The following is a 10072-nucleotide window of genomic DNA, read 5'->3' on the forward strand; positions in this document are numbered from 1 at the left end:
CAATAACAGGGTTATGTCACAAAGTGCACCCTATTCCCTACGCAGTGCACTACTTAAAAAAAAGGGGATCTGGTTAAAAGTAGTGCCTTATATAGGGAATAGGGTGGCGTTTGGGACGCAGATCAAGGTGTCCCATTCCACCTCTTTCCGATGTCCTACAGGGTGTTTCCATGCTCATAATAAGTACATACTATATTGGGAAATTAATCGATGTTTTACAATCTATTCGTGTTGTAGCTTGTATCTCTCCCATTTGTTCCAATTGACGAGCCACTTTTACTGACACTTGTCTCTGAGTTTATGAATGAATCGTGTATTGTCCACACCTGTCTCTGAGTTTATGAATGAATCGTGTATTGTCCACACCAGTCTCTGAGTTTATGAATGAATCGTGTATTGTCCACAATTGTCTCTGAGTTTATGAATGAATCGTGTATTGTCCACACCTGTCTCTGAGTTAATGAATGAATCGTGTATTGTCCACACCTGTGTCTGAGTTAATTAATGAATCGTGTATTGTCCACACCTGTCTCTGAGTTAATGAATGAATCGTGTATTGTCCACACCTGTGTCTGAGTTAATGAATGAATTGTGTATTGTCCACACCTGTCTCTGAGTTAATGAATGAATCGTGTATTGTCCACACCTGTCTCTGAGTTAATGAATGAATAGTGTATTGTCCACACCTGTCTCTGAGTTAAGGAATGAATCGTGTATTGTCCACACCTGTCTCTGAGTTAATGAATGAATAGTGTATTGTCCACACTTGTCTCTGAGTTAATGAATGAATTGTGTATTGTCCACACCTGTCTCTGAGTTAATGAATGAATAGTGTATTGTCCACACCTGTCTCTGAGTTAATGAAATACTGGAGATATGATCCATTAAATAAGCAATAGTCCATTTCCACCCTGACAATCTTCTATCAAAACATTTCACTTCCGTATTGTCAAAATTATAGCACTATGTTTATCTACTCTTCTGGAATCGTGAGCATTTCCTGTGATTTGATTGGTCTACCTCCCGTGATGGTGACCAATGCCCTCCCACCGTTCCACCTTGGCCACTGTACTGTGGTGAAACAGGAAGTTAGTGGGTCTTTGTATCGACTGAGAGGGGCTTACACCACAGTAGATAGATGTCAGGTCTGAGAGACACCCTGAAACACAGAGTCATGGAGCTCAGCTCAGCTTACGCCCTTTTAATCCTCTGTTGGGGCGAGGAGCACAATCTGTCATGGAGACACACACACGTGTGTGCGTGTGTTGAACATGAAACACGCCACTGAAGCCATGAATAGTGCCAGATCCCCAGTTGTTTCTCTCTGACCTGTGTTGTTAAGGCCGTGTGCCAGGTGTTATGCCCAGCGAAGGGCAAGGCTCTGATCTAACACACAACTCCCAGCGTCTCAAAAACAAAATCTCTCTCTTCTTCTATTAAAACTTCTTAAGGATCTGACAGTTTTTTATTTATTTTTAACTGTTTTTTTTTGCCTGAAATGACGTACCCAAATCTAACTGCCTGTAGCTCAGGTCCTGAAGTAAGGATATGTTGATTCTTGATACCATTTCAAAGGAAACACTTTGAAGTCTCAAAAAAGCTGTTTCCCTCCTCTATTAAGAGCACCGTGAGTTAAGACACGGGACGTTGAGATGGAAACTGAGATTTAATAACAGCACCTGATTAAAAAAAGGCTTTTTATTCTGAGGGAGGGAGGACCTGTTGGTCCCTCCATTAAAGAGACTGTCAACGGTCAGACTGAACCCATAACTAACGCCAGAGCTGTGAAAATAGATTTAAAGCTGTTCAATCTGATGGCTATCGAGTAGCGCCATCTATTGACCGCAGAAAGTATAGCACCAAGTAATGTCTATTATAATGGTTGTGTCTGTCAGAAACCGAATTCCATCCTTCCTTTGGCTTGTTTCCTATTGTCTTAATCTTACCAGTTTGTCTGGAGGGGGAGAAGATGGTGGCCCTTCCCACTTCCTCACCTAGCGAGGGTTTATTTCAATCAATGAAGAGAGATCATATGATGCAGTCGATCAAGTCTTGTCGTTGAGATATAGCCTCAGCAAGAGACAGAGACGGGTTACTGAAGAAATAGAGGAGTGTTCATCAGATGACATGTTTTTGTTGTTGTTGTTGTTGTTTTTCTTCACATCTCCTGGCAGAAATGTGGTCAAATCCTGTTCTCTGTGCCGTTATATAGAGGCTTTCATCATGTGGTCTGTCCAACACAGTGATGAGAGCTGTGTGTCTCGCTGGCTGATTCACGCTCTTTCACTTCTGAATCGCCCCCTCTTTTCTATCGCTTTTAATAAATCATCCTTTCTGGTTCAGGGATGGAATGTCAGTTTTAAATAAATCATCCATTCTGGTCTCGGAATGGTATGTCAGTTTTAAATGAATCATCCATTCTGGTTCCGGGATGGAATGTCTGTTTTAAATAAATCATCCATTCTCGTTCCAGGATTGGAATGTCAGTTTTAAATAAATCATCCATTCTGGTTCTGGAATGGAATGTCAGTTTTAAATAAATCATCCATTCTGGTTCTGGAATGGAATGTCAGTTTTAAATAAATCATCCATTCTGGTTCCGGAATGGTATGTTAGTTTTAAATAAATCATCCATTCTGGTTCCGGAATGGAATGTCAGTTTTAAATAAATAATCCATTCTGGTTCTGGAATGGAATGTCAGTTGAGTCGATCAGTATATTCTGTCGCACTTATTTGTAAAATGGCAGAAACTCTCAGCCTCTTACTTCTAACGTTTTATTTGTAATTGAAATCTACAGTCCAGGCTATACGTCATCAGAAGCAATGCTTTGCACTATCTAACCCACCTGGTTCCTACTGGGTATGATGACGCGTTGATGAACACTCAGGGACAATAGGAACTACATTATTAGAGGCCCTATAAGCAATACTATCTTAAATAAATCATGATTTACACGAAGAAAATACATTGTTGTTGTTTTAGTAGAAAGCTATTTTTTGTTGCTTTAGGGCTCAGATTGAATCTGTAGCGCTGAAGATCCCCGCTATACCAGGATTCACATTTAAGGGCAACGTTCCTGTGTTTTGTCAGAGTGCCAATATCACAAGGATCTTCAGCGCTACGGATTGAATCCACCCCTCTCTTCAGTTGGTTTGTTAAAGTGGCCCCTCTTAAACATTTCCCATCATTGTGTTTACACCTACTGTGTGTGTGTGTGTGTGTGTGTGTGTGTGTGTGTGTGTGTGTGTGTGTGTGTGTGTGTGTGTGTGTGTGTGTGTGTGTGTGTGTGTGTGTGTGTGTGTGTGTACATCTATGTGGCTACATAATATTGTTGTCTTAGACACCCCAGGTTTTATTAGTGAAGGATACCGTGATCAACTAGAGAGTTTTATTAGTGTAGGATATCGTGGTCAACTAGAGAGGTTTTATTAGTGAAGGATACCGTGGTCAGTTGGAGAGGTTTTATTAGTGAAGGATACCGTGGTCAACTGGAGAGGTTTTATTAGTGAAGGATACCGTGGTCAACTAGAGAGGTTTTATTAGTGAAGGATATCGTTGTCAGTTGGAGAGGTTTTATTAGTGAAGGATACCGTGGTCAACTGGAGAGGTTTTATTAGTGAAGGATACCGTGGTCAACTAGAGAGGTTTTATTAGTGAAGGATACCGTGGTCAGTTTGAAAGGTTTATTAGTGAAGGATACCGTGGTCAGTTGGAAAGGTTTATTAGTGAAGAATACCGTGATCAACTGGAGAGGTTTTATTAGTGAAGGATACCGTGATCAACTAGAGAGGTTTATTAGTGAAGGATACCGTGATCAACTAGAGAGTTTTATTAGTGTAGGATATCGTGGTCAACTAGAGAGGTTTTATTAGTGAAGGATACCGTGGTCAACTAGAGAGGTTTTATTAGTGAAGGATATCGTTGTCAGTTGGAGAGGTTTTATTAGTGAAGGATACCGTGGTCAACTCGAGGTTTTATTAGTGAAGGATATCGTGGTCAGTTGGAGAGGTTTTATTAGTGAAGGATACCGTGGTCACCTGGAGAGGTTTTATTAGTGAAGGATACCGTGGTCAACTAGAGAGGTTTTATTAGTGAAGGATATCGTTGTCAGTTGGAGAGGTTTTATTAGTGAAGGATACCGTGGTCAACTGGAGAGGTTTTATTAGTGAAGGATACCGTGGTCAACTAGAGAGGTTTTATTAGTGAAGGATACCGTGGTCAGTTTGAAAGGTTTATTAGTGAAGGATACCGTGGTCAGTTGGAAAGGTTTATTAGTGAAGAATACCGTGATCAACTGGAGAGGTTTTATTAGTGAAGGATACCGTGATCAACTAGAGAGGTTTATTAGTGAAGGATACCGTGATCAACTAGAGAGGTTTTATTAGTGAAGGATATCGTGATCAGCTGGAGAGGTTTATTAGTGAAGGATATCGTGATCAGCTGGAGAGGTTTTATTAGTGAAGGATACCGTGATCAACTAGAGAGGTTTATTAGTGAAGGATATCGTGGTCAGCTGGAGAGGTTTTATTAGTGAAGGTATACCGTGGTCAGTTGGAGAGGTTTATTAGTGAAGGATACCGTGGTCAGTTGGAGAGGTTTATTAGTGAAGGATACCGTGGTCAGTTGGAGAGGTTTTATTAGTGAAGGATACCGTGGTCAACTCTGTCTATACAGACCAAGTGAGAGCGACATACTGCTATAGACTCTGTCTATACAGACCAAGTGAGAGCGACATACTGCTATAGACTCTGTCTATACAGACCAAGTGAGAGCGACATACTGCTATAGACTCTTTATATACAGACCAAGTGAGAGCGACATACTGCTATAGACTCTGTCTATACAGACCAAGTGAGAGCGACATACTGCTATAGACTCTGTCTATACGGACCAAGTGAGAGCGACATACTGCTATAGACTCTGTCTATACGGACCAAGTGAGAGCGACATACTGCTATAGACTCTGTCTATACGGACCAAGTGAGAGCGACATACTGCTATAGACTCTGTCTATACGGACCAAGTGAGAGCGACATACTGCTATAGACTCTGTGTAGATGTTGGAACATTGCTGCGGGTACTTGCTTCCATTTAGGTTTTTAGTTGGGTAGATAAGTAGAATGTGGGATTGTTTCAGTTGTTCTTCAGGCGTGTGATGCTCGGTTCCTTCAGTGAGCAAGCCCTTGGGTTCTAGACCGTTCTAGACTAAGCCACCTTGTTGGTTCCATAGTGTACCAAAGGGTTCTAGATGTTTAAACTAAGTGATTATTATTCCCAGCTGGTACCTGTATCAGTGTGCCAGCCTTGGGGTGGGGGGGACTTTATTTACTTTATTTGTAAATGTCACGTTGTTAGAGGATGAAACTGTTTTATACATTAAATTAAAAACGTGTTTGTTGAAATTATTTTTTATTAATTTTGTTTTTATTTTAACCTGTGTAAAGACGTGATTGTGAAAGTCATTTGGTTGGAGCCGAAGTATTGGACTGACTGTCTAACTCATCAGACCTGACCAACATGGCTGGTTACTGGACTGTCTATAACTCATCAGACCTGACCAACATGGCTGGTTACTGGACTGTCTATAACTCATCAGACCTGACCAACATGGCTGGTTACTGGACTGACTATATAACTCATCAGACCTGACCAACATGGCTGGTTACTGGACTGTCTATCTAACTCATCAGACCTGACCAACATGGCTGGTTACTGGACTGACTATCTAACTCATCAGACCTGACCAACATGGCTGGTTACTGGACTGTCTATCTAACACATCAGACCTGACCAACATGGCTGGTTACTGGACTGTCTATCTAACTCATCAGACCTGACCAACATGGCTGGTTACTGGACTGTCTATCTAACTCATCAGACCTGACCAACATGGCTGGTTACTGGACTGTCTATAACTCATCAGACCTGACCAACATGGCTGGTTACTGGACTGTCTATAACTCATCAGACCTGACCAACATGGCTGGTTACTGGACTGACTAACTCATCAGACCTGACCAACATGGCTGGTTATTGGACTGTCTATAACTCATCAGACCTGACCAACATGGCTGGTTACTGGACTGTCTATAACTCCTCAGACCTGACCAACATGGCTGGTTACTGGACTGACTAACTCATCAGACCTGACCAACATGGCTGGTTATTGGACTGTCTATAACTCATCAGACCTGACCAACATGGCTGGTTACTGGACTGTCTATAACTCATCAGACCTGACCAACATGGCTGATTACTGGACTGACTATCTAACTCATCAGACCTGACCAACATGGCTGGTTACTGGACTGTCTATAACTCATCAGACCTGACCAACATGGCTGGTTACTGGACTGTCTATAACTCATCAGACCTGACCAACATGGTTGGTTACTGGAGTGTCTATAACTCATCAGACCTGACCAACATGGCTGGTTACTAGACTGTCTATAACTCATCAGACCTGACCAACATGGCTGGTTACTGGACTGACTATAACTCATCAGACCCGACCAACATGGCTGGTTACTGGACTGTCTATAACTCATCAGACCAGACCAACATGGCTGGTTACTGGACTGTTTATAACTCATCAGACCTGACCAACATGGCTGGTTACTGGACTGTCTATAACTCATCAGACCTGACCAACATGGCTGGTTACTGGACCGTCTATCTAACTCATCAGACCTGACCAACATGGCTGGTTACTGGACTGTCTATCTAACTCATCAGACCTGACCAACATGGCTGGTTACTGGACTGTCTATCTAACTCATCAGACCTGACCAACATGGCTGGTTACTGGACTGTCTATCTAACTCATCAGACCTGACCAACATGGCTGGTTACTAGACTGTCTATCTAACTCATCAGACCTGACCAACATGGCTGGTTACTGGACTGACTATCTAACTCATCAGACCTGACCAACATGGCTGGTTACTGGACTGTCTATAACTCATCAGACCTGACCAACATGGCTGGTTACTGGACTGACTATAACTCATCAGACCTGACCAACATGGCTGGTTACTGGACTGTCTATCTAACTCATCAGACCTGAGCAACATGGCTGGTTACTGGACTGTCTATCTAACTCATCAGAGCTGACCAACATGGCTGGTTACTGAACTGTCTATCTAACTCATCAGACCTGACCAACATGGCTGGTTACTGGACTGACTATAACTCATCAGACCTGACCAACATGGCTGGTTACTGGACTGTCTATAACTCATCAAACCTGACCAACATGGCTGGTTACTGGACTGACTATCTAACTCATCAGACCTGACCAACATGGCTGGTTACTGGACTGTCTATAACTCATCAGACCTGACCAACATGGCTGGTTACTGGACTGTCTATAACTCATCAGACCTGACCAACATGGCTGGTTACTGGACTGACTATCTAACTCATCAGACCAGACCAACATGGCTGGTAACTGGACTGACTATAACTCATCAGACCTGACCAACATGGCTGGTTACTGGACTGACTATCTAACTCATCAGACCAGACCAACATGGCTGGTAACTGGACTGTCTATAACTCATCAGACCTGACCAACATGGCTGGTTACTGGACTGTCTATAACTCATCAGACCTGACCAACATGGCTGGTTACTGGACTGACTGTCTATAACTCATCAGACCTGACCAACATGGCTGGTTACTGGACTGACTATAACTCATCAGACCTGACCAACATGGCTGGTTACTGGACTGTCTATAACTCATCAGACCTGACCAACATGGCTGGTTACTGGGCTGTCTATAACTCATCAGACCTGACCAACATGGCTGGTTACTGGACTGACTATCTAACTCATCAGACCTGACCAACATGGCTGGTTACTGGACTGTCTATAACTCATCAGACCTGACCAACATGGCTGGTTACTGGACTGTCTATAACTCATCAGACCTGACCAACATGGCTGGTTACTGGACTGTCTATAACTCATCAGACCTGACCAACATGGCTGGTTACTGGACTGACTATCTAACTCATCAGACCTGACCAACATGGCTGGTTACTAGACTGTCTATAACTCATCAGACCTGACCAACATGGCTGGTTACTGGACTGTCTATAACTCATCAGACCTGACCAACATGGCTGGTTACTGGACTGACTATAACTCATCAGACCTGACCAACATGGCTGGTTACTGGACTGACTATCTAACTCATCAGACCTGACCAACATGGCTGGTTACTGGACTGACTATAACTCATCAGACCTGACCAACATGGCTGGTTACTGGACTGTCTATAACTCATCAGACCTGACCAACATGGCTGGTTACTGGACTGACTGTCTAACTCATCAGACCTGACCAACATGGCTGGTTACTTTACTGTCTATAACTCATCAGACCTGACCAACATGGCTGGTTACTGGACTGTCTATAACTCATCAGACCTGACCAACATGGCTGGTTACTGGACTGTCTATAACTCATCAGACCTGACCAACATGGCTGGTTACTGGACTGTCTATAACTCATCAGACCTGACCAACATGGCTGGTTACTGGACTGTCTATAACTCATCAGACCTGACCAACATGGCTGGTTACTGGACTGTCTATCTAACTCATCAGACCTGACCAACATGGCTGGTTACTGGACTGTCTATAACTCATCAGACCTGACCAACATGGCTGGTTACTGGACTGTCTATAACTCATCAGACCTGACCAACATGGCTGGTTACTGGACTGACTATAACTCATCAGACCTGACCAACATGGCTGGTTTATATCAATCACAATGACATGTCAGGAATATAGGAACTCTATGGTCTCGTAGAAAGAGCATCACAAGATGAGTCTCATTGCTCAAAACAAAAATCAGGACAATAAGTATTGAGCTGTTCCATTCTGAGTGATGCGCTTCCTGTTCTACAGCCTCTACTGTATTTAGTGGAATGTGAGCTTTGAAAACGGTTCATTAAACTCAGTCCTGCTATTGAGTCTGGAGGCCATAGTGTCCTATACAGCAACAACAAAAAATGTATAACCATTCAGACTGAATACTCAATTGCTATCTTCAAAACACTGCTATGACATCAAATCGGATCACTCTGGCTGTTCATAGTTATTTAATGACTGTGTTGCTAGCCAGGGCTGTACGATTAAAATGATAGACAATCTATTTCAATGTTGTTGTTTTTTTTTCTAAGATGGATTACATGCGTGTTTTAGTTCCTTTACAATAACGAGTCTTCACATGTTTGATGGAGAAATGAACATAGAACACAATCTAATCCTTGTTAATAATTAAATAAAAATGTTTTAAAAAATCAGTTGTTTTTTTAAACTGAAGAACCAGCTACAGCACAGTGAAGGGGGGGAGGGTTATGTTTTGATGGTACATATTATGCTACTGATCTTTAAGATAATGACGTACAGACTTTTTTTGTTTTTTTAATCCAGATCTTTTAAACCCTCTTCAGTTGTCTTCACAAACATCAACCTTGTTTCTTTGTCTGAGTCATGAATAATATATTGTAAGTCTTTTTGGAATCTTTTTTTTTTTTTTGTAAATACAAAACTATAAAAGAAAAAATAATACATGTAAAGTTGTTTTTTTTAATTACTTTTCATTCTAATATGATGAATATTGTTATATTGCACTTAAGAAAACAAACCTGTACCTTTTTAATATTGTGACCTTTTATTAAAAGTGCATTTGACACAGCAGTTCTCGGGGTGTGTAATGTGTGGTTGTCCCAGAATTAAAATGGCAGCTTTGAGAGAAGCTAGCAATCATCCATTTCCTGTCGTTATTTTGTTCAATATATATATATATATAGTGTATATAGTTTAAAAGTTATTATATTATTATTTTATATATTATTTATAATTTGTTATACAGTGATATGTAGTTAGTTAGACAGATACTATTGTTAAGAGTGTGTACTGGAGGCGGAGTCAGGTGCAGGAGAACAGAGTGTAGCAGCCACATTTTTTATTCCGGTCCAACGAAAGCACAAAAGTACATAAATGTGACCAAACACGGAACAATAGACAAAAAGTCTGGCGCGTAACAATACCC

At 41.7% G+C, this 10072-nt stretch overlaps 1 protein-coding gene across 2 annotated transcripts in view; it reads left to right on the forward strand.

The window, feature by feature from the left end:
• LOC135537342 (nuclear receptor ROR-alpha A-like) overlaps window positions 1-9786 on the forward strand; it is a 26666-nt gene extending 16880 nt beyond the window's left edge. For both annotated transcript variants that reach the window (XM_064963538.1, XM_064963539.1), the window contains exon 8: window positions 1-9786. This exon is cut by the window's left edge and continues 1327 nt beyond it. The gene's annotated coding sequence lies outside the window, so the exon portion shown is untranslated.
• Window positions 9787-10072: the final 286 nt, after the last annotated feature.

The sequence above is a fragment of the Oncorhynchus masou genome, unplaced genomic scaffold, assembly GCF_036934945.1.
Source record: "Oncorhynchus masou masou isolate Uvic2021 unplaced genomic scaffold, UVic_Omas_1.1 unplaced_scaffold_753, whole genome shotgun sequence".
Lineage (NCBI taxonomy): Eukaryota > Metazoa > Chordata > Actinopteri > Salmoniformes > Salmonidae > Oncorhynchus > Oncorhynchus masou.